We start from the raw sequence: 9925 nt of genomic DNA on the forward strand, positions 1-9925 counted from the left end.
AGTGACAACATTTCGATTATTTTTGAAGTTGTGGCTAATTTTCAAAATTAGCCGTTCTTAATCATGCTACTTCTGATTTTTTTTTCACTTAACAAGTAGGGGTTTGGATGTTGGACCCGGAGTTAGCCCGTTAAGTATTTGAACAGGACTGACCCAGACGATGATCCACAGTTCCAAACTTTAACGGGCCAATTTGGGCCCAAGTCAGCCCATTAACGGGGCCTGCTTTCACCTATATTTGTGCTGTTCACCATTTGCACTATCCCTTTAATCTTTGAATATAATTTAGACCTTTTCTTCTTTCACTTATATATATATATATATAGTAGAGGATACAAGCTCTAATTATGTACTCATGTCGATATCGATGGCAAGTTGAGGCCAGTGGCGGATCTAGGATTTTAAAGTAATGGGTGCTCCACCATGTTGGTGGATGTACGTATGTGTAGCATATAGTTATTGAGTTCAATTAAACCCGCCCTTTTTGACACATAATGTGAGCGTGCATGTGCGTGCTATGTTGCATGAAAGATATCACCAAAATATACAACTATGTGAACCAAGTATAAATGTGCAACTATTTGTACCAGATGGTAACAATAAATAACATATAAAGTATGATAAATATTATCTTTATTTAAAATACCATTTATTCACAATTATTCTCGTTGTTTAATTTTCTAATAACATCATTTCTTCCCGAGAGTTATTTCCAAAATATTAGTCTAACATTAGCCTTGGATTGAACATAATAAATTAATAAACAAAAATTTTATAGAAAATTATGTCAAATTATATTCAGTTCAAACATTGGCGGTAAGATTTGTTGCCCATACAACCAAAGCACCCGTTTAGAATTTGGGTTCATCGGTGCTAAGTCTGTTATTTAACTTATTTTCATCAATTATCAGTAATAATATGTACGTTTAGTGTTGGAAGTAATGGTTGCTGCAACATCCATAGAGCCCTAAGTGGATCCTGTCATTGGCTGAGGCGGATTCATGATTTGAAGTTTATGAGTTCCTATGCAAACCTCAACTTAATATAAATTAATAATTTGATTTAGGCAGAATGGTTTTCTGGCCACTTAATTAAACTCGTAGGATGTTTAAAAGCCGATACATGAATTTTCGGCTCTCCCATTTGAACACTCGAACTCATTTTTTCGATAACTAATAAACACATTTGACCATTGATCATGCCCATGTGGCATTAGTTGGTCATAATCAGCAGGTCGTGTGAGAAACAAGACGCACAAGAGCGTGAAAGCCCCCTTCCCAACGTGTAACGGTACAAAATGAGTTGTATTTAAGTGTCTTCTTATTCATTCCTTCTAAAATACTCCATTCCTCCATTTTTTTAAAAATCTGAAGCTTCATTCCTCCCATTTGTAAAATCTGAAGCTCCATTTCTATTTTTTTCCGGACCGTGAAAATGATGGAATCGAAAAGAGACAAACAAACCTTTAGATCATATAACGTCACTGAAATCGAAAGCAAGGACCAAACGAAGCTCGATCAAAACGAGACTCACATATAATAAACGAAAACAAAAAAGTATGTAAGTGATTATGATCGATTTTGGAATGGGGTGAGTAATTGTTAGCCCATTGGTAACCTAGGTATATCAGGGGAGGGTTTGGTTAGAGAGAGGTTAAAATGAGGGGATGGGGTCGGTCTATGGAATAAAAGAGTGGATCCCGATCTATTGGATTAAGGTTTTTGCGGCCTTGACGTATAAGACATTCATTGGTCATTTGCTGACTGGATGGACACGTATGTGCAATACACACGCGCATGGTTAATGGTCAAATGTGTTCATTAGTTATCGAAAAACTGAGTTCGAGTGTTCAAATGAAAAAGTTGAAAGTTCATATATCGACTTTTAAAATCCCTACAAGTTTAAGTGGCTAGGAAGCTATTATGTCTTTTGCCATTGAACACTCTTCCATTTCAAAGACTAATAGTAGATTTTGTTAAGAGTTTTTGCATCTTCCATTTGCCAACTTATTTGAACATATTCTTTTCTTGACCATATGCTTTTGAAATCAGAAGAATATAAATATACCTGGTCTATCAAAAAAGGCCATCTCTAACCGTTTTGTTTTGACCAAAAAAGGTCATTGGGAGTCTGTGAGAAAACGTGTCTGTCTTTCCTTTTTCTTTTCTCGGATTTGGACGTCAAAGGAATATCCTTTTCTTGGGTTTGGACCTCATTTTTTTGATTTTTGGGTGTCCGAAATTCGTATTAGGTTCCCGATTACTCTGGATTTGCATCGCATAAGATTCACTAAAAAAAGAAGTGCTTCATGTAAGAACTTTTTTCATACCCAAAACTCGAAACGAAAACCTCTAATTAAGAATGGAGAAATACTATCGGATCTAAATTTAATTACAAAGCACAGACTTTTTCACCACAAATGATCTTTCACATAATAAAATCAATTTTATACCGCTAGTATAATTTAACCTATTATTAGTTGCATTTTCTACTAGGTTAATATTTAATATTAAAATTGTTTTATCTCTAATACTTGATACGTAACCTGATTTTATGGGAAGACAAAATTTACACCATCTATGAGTATAATTTAAACTCTTTATAACTAGGGTTGGAATTTGGAAATGAATTAATTCAACCGCATGCAGTCAATGGGACTATATATAGAAGAGTCAAAATGCATGTTCTAAAAATATATTCACACGTGAACCACATTAAACCTACTTTTCACTACCAAAAAATTACTTATCTCCATTCTCCAACTGCAATGGAAAAGGACATGTGATTCTTCTTTTCCTATGAAATATGTAACTGCCTAAAATAGAATGAGACTCCAGAATCATCTTTCTATTCAACGACGATATCACAAGGGATTATCAAATTTAGAAGTGACAAAGTATAGAGTGAAAAAAGAATGGAATTCCCTAAATGACAATTATTGGCTAGGCAATGAATAAATGCATTATGCATAACTGAAAATATAAGTAAGTTTTACACTATTAATATAGAGGGGCAGCCCGATACAAAGTATCCGGCATTCACGCTGGGTCCGGGAAAGGTCGCATCCCAAGAGATGTGATATAGACAGTCTACCCTAATGCAAGCATTAGTGGCTGTTTCAACGGCTTGAACCAGTGACCTACATGTCACACGGAGAAAACTTTACCGTTGCTCTAAAGCGTGGGGGGGGGGGAGGAGGGGGAGGGGGATGTTAGGATCGAAAAAAATCAGGTGACATGCGGAAGTTAGTAAAGCAAACATTGAACGACGATAAATCAGATAACAAAAGAGAAATTTACCAAAAGAGACACAAACATTTAACGTGGTTCGATCAACTAACTTACGTCCACAACGGAGATGAGCAATCCATTATAATAAAAGGAGAGTACAAAATATCGAGAGAACAACCTCACAAAGAGGCAAACACAAGTGACACACTAACAGTTGTCCCGTAAAGTTCTCCCCCTAAACACGACTCTCACACCCTATATGGTTACATTGTGGATGCTATTGAATAAGAAGGAAGGATCCTTAATTTATAGAAGTTCAAACCTCTTCCTACCAGAAAAAAGACTAGCCAAATATGGAAGATTTATAATTTCTTTCTACAAGAAGGAAAACCCTATCAAGGTAAATATGTTGCCCTTTCCTTCAACAAATAGGAAAACCAAATATGGTAAGAAAATTATGGCAACACTTAACAATTCTCCCCCTTTGCCTGAATTTTCTGATAAAATAAACTTGATCCACCTTCTTCACATAGCCTTCAACAGGTCGCATCTCCAATCTCCACCACAAAGTTTGTCTCAACGTGCGTAGCACACCGGTCAAATTTCTCAGACAAAAATCATGATTATCGTCAAATATGTTGCGGCTAGAACTGAACCCGCCAAGATGAACCTGTCGTGTACCTCGCTTTGATACCACTTGTTAGGATCGAAAAAAGTCAGGTATCATGCGGATGCTAGTAAAGCAAACCTTGAACGACGATAAATCAGATAACAAAAGAGAAATCCACCAAAAGAGACACAAACATTTAACGTGGTTCGGTCACCTGACCTACGTCTACAACGGAGATAAGCAATCCACTATACTAAAAAGAGAGTACAAAATATCGAGAGAACAACCTCACAAAGAGGCAAACACAAGTGACACACTAACACTTGTCCCGTAAAGTTCTCCCCCTAAACACGACTCTCATACCCCATATGACTACATTGTGGATGCTACTGAATAAGAAGGAAGGATCCTTAATTTATAGAAGTTCAAACCTCTTCCTACCAGAAAAAAGACTAGCCAAATATGGAAGATTTATAATTTCCTTCTACAAGAAGGAAAACCCAATCAAGGTAAATATGTTGCACTTTCCTTCAACAAATAGGAAAACCAAATATGGTAAGAAATTATGGCAACACCTAACAATTCTCCCCCTTGGCCTGAATTTTCTGATAAAATAAACTTGATCCACCTTCTTCACATAGCCTTCAACAGGTCGCATCTACAAATCTCCACTATAAAGTTTGTCTCAACGTGCATAGCACACTAGTCAAATTTCTCAAACAAAAATCACGATTATCGTCAAATATGTTGCGGCTAGAACTGAACCCGCCAAGATGAACCTGTCTTGAACCTCGCTCTGATACCACTTGTTAGGATCGAAAAAAGTCAGGTGTCATGCGGAAGCTAGTAAAGCAAACCTTGAACGACGATAAATTAGATAACAAAAGAGAAATCTACCAAAAGAGACACAAACATTTAACGTGGTTCGGCTAACTGACCTACGTCCACAAGGAAGACAAGCAATTCACTATAATAAAAAGAGAGTACAAAATATCGAGAGAACAACCTCACGAAGAGGCAAATACAAGTGACACACTAACACGTAAAATTCTCCCCTTAAACTCGACTTTCACATCCCATATGGCTACATTGTGGATGCTACTGAATAAGAAGGAATGATCCTTAATTTATAGAAGTTCAAACCTCTTCCTACTAGAAAAAGGACTAGCCAAATATGGAAGATTTATAATTTCCTTCTACAAGAAGGAAAACTCAATCAAAGTAAATATGTTATCCTTTCCTTCAACAAATAGGAAAACCAAATATGATAAGAAAATTATGACAACACCTAATAGGGAAGGCACGCAAAATTGGTCCGCTCCGAAAAGCTGAGTTTTTCGGTTCGCACCTCCCTGGAAACGAAAACCTTCGAGAACAAATATTGGACCGGGGCTTCTTTCACACTATTAATTTAACGTATATATGCTTTCACTATTATTTTCAAGTAATTAATTTAATACTCATATTCAAGCAGACACGGCAAAGACTTATATATAACTATTACAGAACTAGGCATTGAAATGAATTTGGAGTATTATTCATGTATTCGCCCTCATGCACAGTCAATATTGGAATTATGAAAGAGTCAAAATGATTACAAATGCATTCACATGTGAAGATTAAACCCTACTTCATTACCTACTAGTCTACTTCTTACTTTTATTTACCAGCAATGGGAAATTAAAGGACATGTGATTCCTCTCCTTCTGTGAAGTATGTAACTACTTAAAATAGAACTAGACTTCATAATTGTTTATCCTAAAATCCGATAACAATTGAATTTATATGCAGTTTAAGGATACGTGATATAACTTGGTACAAATCAAGAAGAATAAGCTAATATTGAAATAGACAATTAAAGAATAAATGCAAACCACACAAATTGAACAGCCTTGGCCCTCGAGTTCGGTCAACCTTGAACCAAATATGTATCAACCGGCTTAAAAAACAGAACAACAAGACAATGATAACTAGAGAATGACAGTATATTGCTTTTTATACTGTGTGAATATAATGTCTTTACAAATGATCAGACTCCCTTTTATATAGTAGGAGAGTCTTACTCTAAGTACAATTCTATATAAGGTAAGAAATCTCATGATTGGCTAAATTAATCGGCCTCTTTTTGATATGTGTCGGGATTCGCGCCGTGATCTTCGCCCGATTGGGGATATTTTATCTTTCCGTTATTCGACTCGGTAAGCTTCCCTCGTTCTCCATCTTATTTGGTTTCGATCTTGGTCGATTTCGATCTGAATCGGTCTCAGGGCCTCGAGCTCAGCAACCTAACTTTGCACCATAGTTCGATATAATACGAGGTTGATCCTTGGTTTATCGCGCGCCATTCTCGATCAGTCACACGAATAGAGCAAGCCCGAATTGACCGTATACAATAATCATCTTTCTTTAATTTAACAAATATCACAAGCGATTAGCAAAATTTGAAGTGACAAAGTACATAGGAAAGAACTAAGGAATTCCCTTAATTACAATTATTAGCTAGCAAAAGAAAGGTCCGATGCACAAGGCATCCCGTATTCATGCAAGATCGGAAAAGGGACAACACCCCAAAGGGTGGAATTTCTAGACCGTCTAATCTAATACAAGCATTAGTGGTTATTTTCGCGGCTCGAACCTGTAACCTATAGGTGATACGGAAGCAACTTTACCATGCCTTCAAAGCTCCCCTTCAATTATAATTATTAGCTAACAAATGAATAAATTCATTGTATGTATTATACCTAACTACTGATTAAACATCAATCCTATATTAAGAAGAAACGGATTCAAGATTTTATATTATATCAGCAGCGCTAGCTAGGTAGATAGCAGTGTAGCACCACAACGCTCGTCAAGTAAATCTAGAGGTAACAAAGTAAGGAGAAAATAACCATGCAAATTTCCTAAATAACTATTACTATTAGCTAGCCAATTGAATAAACTATACGTCGGCAGATAAGGGTGATTTTAGTGTTGTTAAAACTATTTCTGAAAAGTATTGTAGAAATCTTGCTACATTTGGTAATCGGCATGCTATGAATGGATTATCAGTAACTGATCCTCAGGATCGGTCTTTTATTTGTACTAGTTAGTTTAATATTATGAAATAAATATCTTTTCTGTCAAAAAAAAAAAAAACTATATGTCAACCATTTTAGCGGGGGCGGTTCAAGAAGATTGGGAGCCTAAAGCCAAACTATAACGAGAGGCCTCAAATTGCGTACACACTACCTTTCCCAGACTCTGCAGTGTGGAATAATACTGGGTATGTTATTGTTATTGTTGTTGTTGTAGCTTTTGTAGATGCAAAAGTCATTAATAATTCCTTTTCCATTAATAATACAACAATTCTATTTAATTTCTCTTGAATCGTTTTTTATCTTAGGTAAAATTTTATTAATTTTAATTTTCTTCTTTTCGCTGAGAAAATTAAACCATTACATGAAATTTAAAATTATTCTATAAGCAATATAGGCCTTTAGAAAATAATCAACATTAATGGTAATTTTTTTCACATGATCTGCGGATCTCAATATGCACATTCAAAGTTGCAAATTATTTTTCTCTAAATTTTTAGGGATAAGAAAAATAAACCATACCTCTTAACGGTCTATTGGCAACATCAATATACATATATGTTGATGCTAAACTTTTGCTAACTGAACTAGCTGCAATCAGTATATTATATATACCAAATAGTCATACCCAATAAAAACTCAAAAATTTCAAGATCATATGTTGAACAAATAGCTTCATTTTTTAAAATTGGATCCTAACAAGCTTCTACTATTTTCAATAAAATATCAAGTATTTTTGGAGTTTGAAATCTTATGCTTTAATACTTTTTATACGACTTTTCGACATGTTTGATACAATGATTTAAGAGTTAGGTTGGATACACTATTTTGTAAAATATTTCATCGCTTATTAGAAGAAGAAAAATAGTGGATACATATGTTGTACTATTCAAAAATTTATATAGGTTTTGTACAAGAATTAACCATGTCGCACAATACCAATTTAAATTATAACAATTTTTATAAAAAAATAATATATATTAATATAAAAAATTGGGGCTCCAAAAATTTTGGGACCTAAAGCACTTGCTTTTGCTGCTTTAGGCTTCAGCTGCCCCTGCATTTTAGAAGAAAAACTAACATATTCAAGATTTTATGACAGTACGAACCTGCACCAAATGTTTATACTAAATTAATTAATTCAATCTAAATAAATAAAATTAAAGTGAAAAAACATATCCTTTAACTATGATGCGAGTAAAATTTTACCGTAAATATAGAACCATAAATTCGCTACCGCCAACCAATCGTTGATATAGAAAGACTTTTCCAAAGAAATTAAAATCACCTAATTAATATTTTTTTTTACTAATTCTTGCAATTCATGATCAGCATTTTTAGACGAAGAAACCAAGAAACAGCAATAGCAGTGGTCACAATGTCATTGATTTAGGTTATGTAGATTTTGGACCACGGCTAGTTAATTGGAATTTTCTAGTTTCCTCTTGTCCTTCTAAAATAATGTATGATTTGTCAAAATACTCGTAGACAATATATAGCTATTTTAAAACCTAAACCTAAATAGCATATATTGCATGACTTTAAGTTGAGTTATGTTTTTGCCTAGTTTCTCAACTATATTTGACCAGTCCATTTTTTTGTTTTTTATACGGTATTCGATATATGTATAGGAATTCGACAAAATTTGGATTCGCTTAAGAAAATCTTATATTTAGGAGAAAAACGCTCCTTAATCTGGGACATCTGATTAAGGATAAATGAGTATTTATCAGTTAACACTCTACTATAACTGTACCCTTGTTGATAAGACTTATTATTAAGTCTTCGCTATTTTAATTAAATGTTAAGTTTTATGCCTTGATAATATAACAATATAAAATATGCTTTAACACCATTATCAGTTTTTCCATGTTAATATTTTCAACAGTTGTAACTAAGGAATATTGTGGAATTTCAGAAAGAATATTCTATTAATTAAAAGAAAAACAGTTGATGTAATTATAACTTTCTTTTGCTTTTTTCTCAACTTGATACTACATAATATTAATTCTCTAAACACTTAATAAAATTTAGATATCGTCCTAGCAAATTATTATTAATTTCTCTAACACTTAAAAAAATTAAAATACATTTCCTAGCAACACAAGATGTATTATTGGTAAAATCGCTGATCTAGCTAGATTACGCCGCAATCTCAAACCGACCAAGGTATTTTGTTCTAAAAGTAATCATATTAAAAAATAAAAATAAAAATAAAAATTAAATGGCAAATCCAAAAACTAAAGTGCATAAAAGTTAGGAGTAGTATAGTTTTTTCCTAAGCCTTCAAGCACAAGCAATAAAAAAGTTTAAAGAAGAACTAAGGAGAAGGAAAACGATAATTATATATAGTTGATTAACTATTAAAATTGCATTTAAGTTATATGCATCGGTAATATAAATTTTTTTTATATTGTTTATATGTATTAATCTAGTATACTAGGTTGTATTAATTATCATTTTTAATAAGTAATCAATTATTAATGTTTATCATGAAATTTTCTTATAAATGGCTTTATTGGATATATACTTTTTGTCACTGTTAATGTATAAAACTTAAACTCATTTAAATTAGAAATTTCTAATTTTTAACTTCTCACTCGTTGTCAGGTACGTACTTAGTTTGGGCCAGACTAATTTCGATTCACGTCAAAAAATCTCACATTATGAGTAAAGCGTTTCTTATCAAAGACGATTTTATTCTCAAAATCTCTTATATATTAAGGATGACGGGATACTTGTATTTACTATCCTACCATAACCGTTGGTGGTGTAATTATAATTAACGATCACCATATGCATATTTATATTTGAATTTGGACGTTAAAGTTTGAGCCTTTACGTATTTTTCACCTAACTGCCGACACATTGAACGTTATTATTACGAATTATTATCCTGTGTTCTCTTTGACTTAACACAAAAGAAAAAACAGACGAAATGAGATTGATTTATTATGAAAAATAATTCTTTTCTTTGTCTATTATTTTTCAAACAAATTTAGTTTTGA

This window comes from Nicotiana sylvestris, chromosome 12 (assembly GCF_000393655.2).
Source record: "Nicotiana sylvestris chromosome 12, ASM39365v2, whole genome shotgun sequence".
Classification (NCBI taxonomy): domain Eukaryota; kingdom Viridiplantae; phylum Streptophyta; class Magnoliopsida; order Solanales; family Solanaceae; genus Nicotiana; species Nicotiana sylvestris.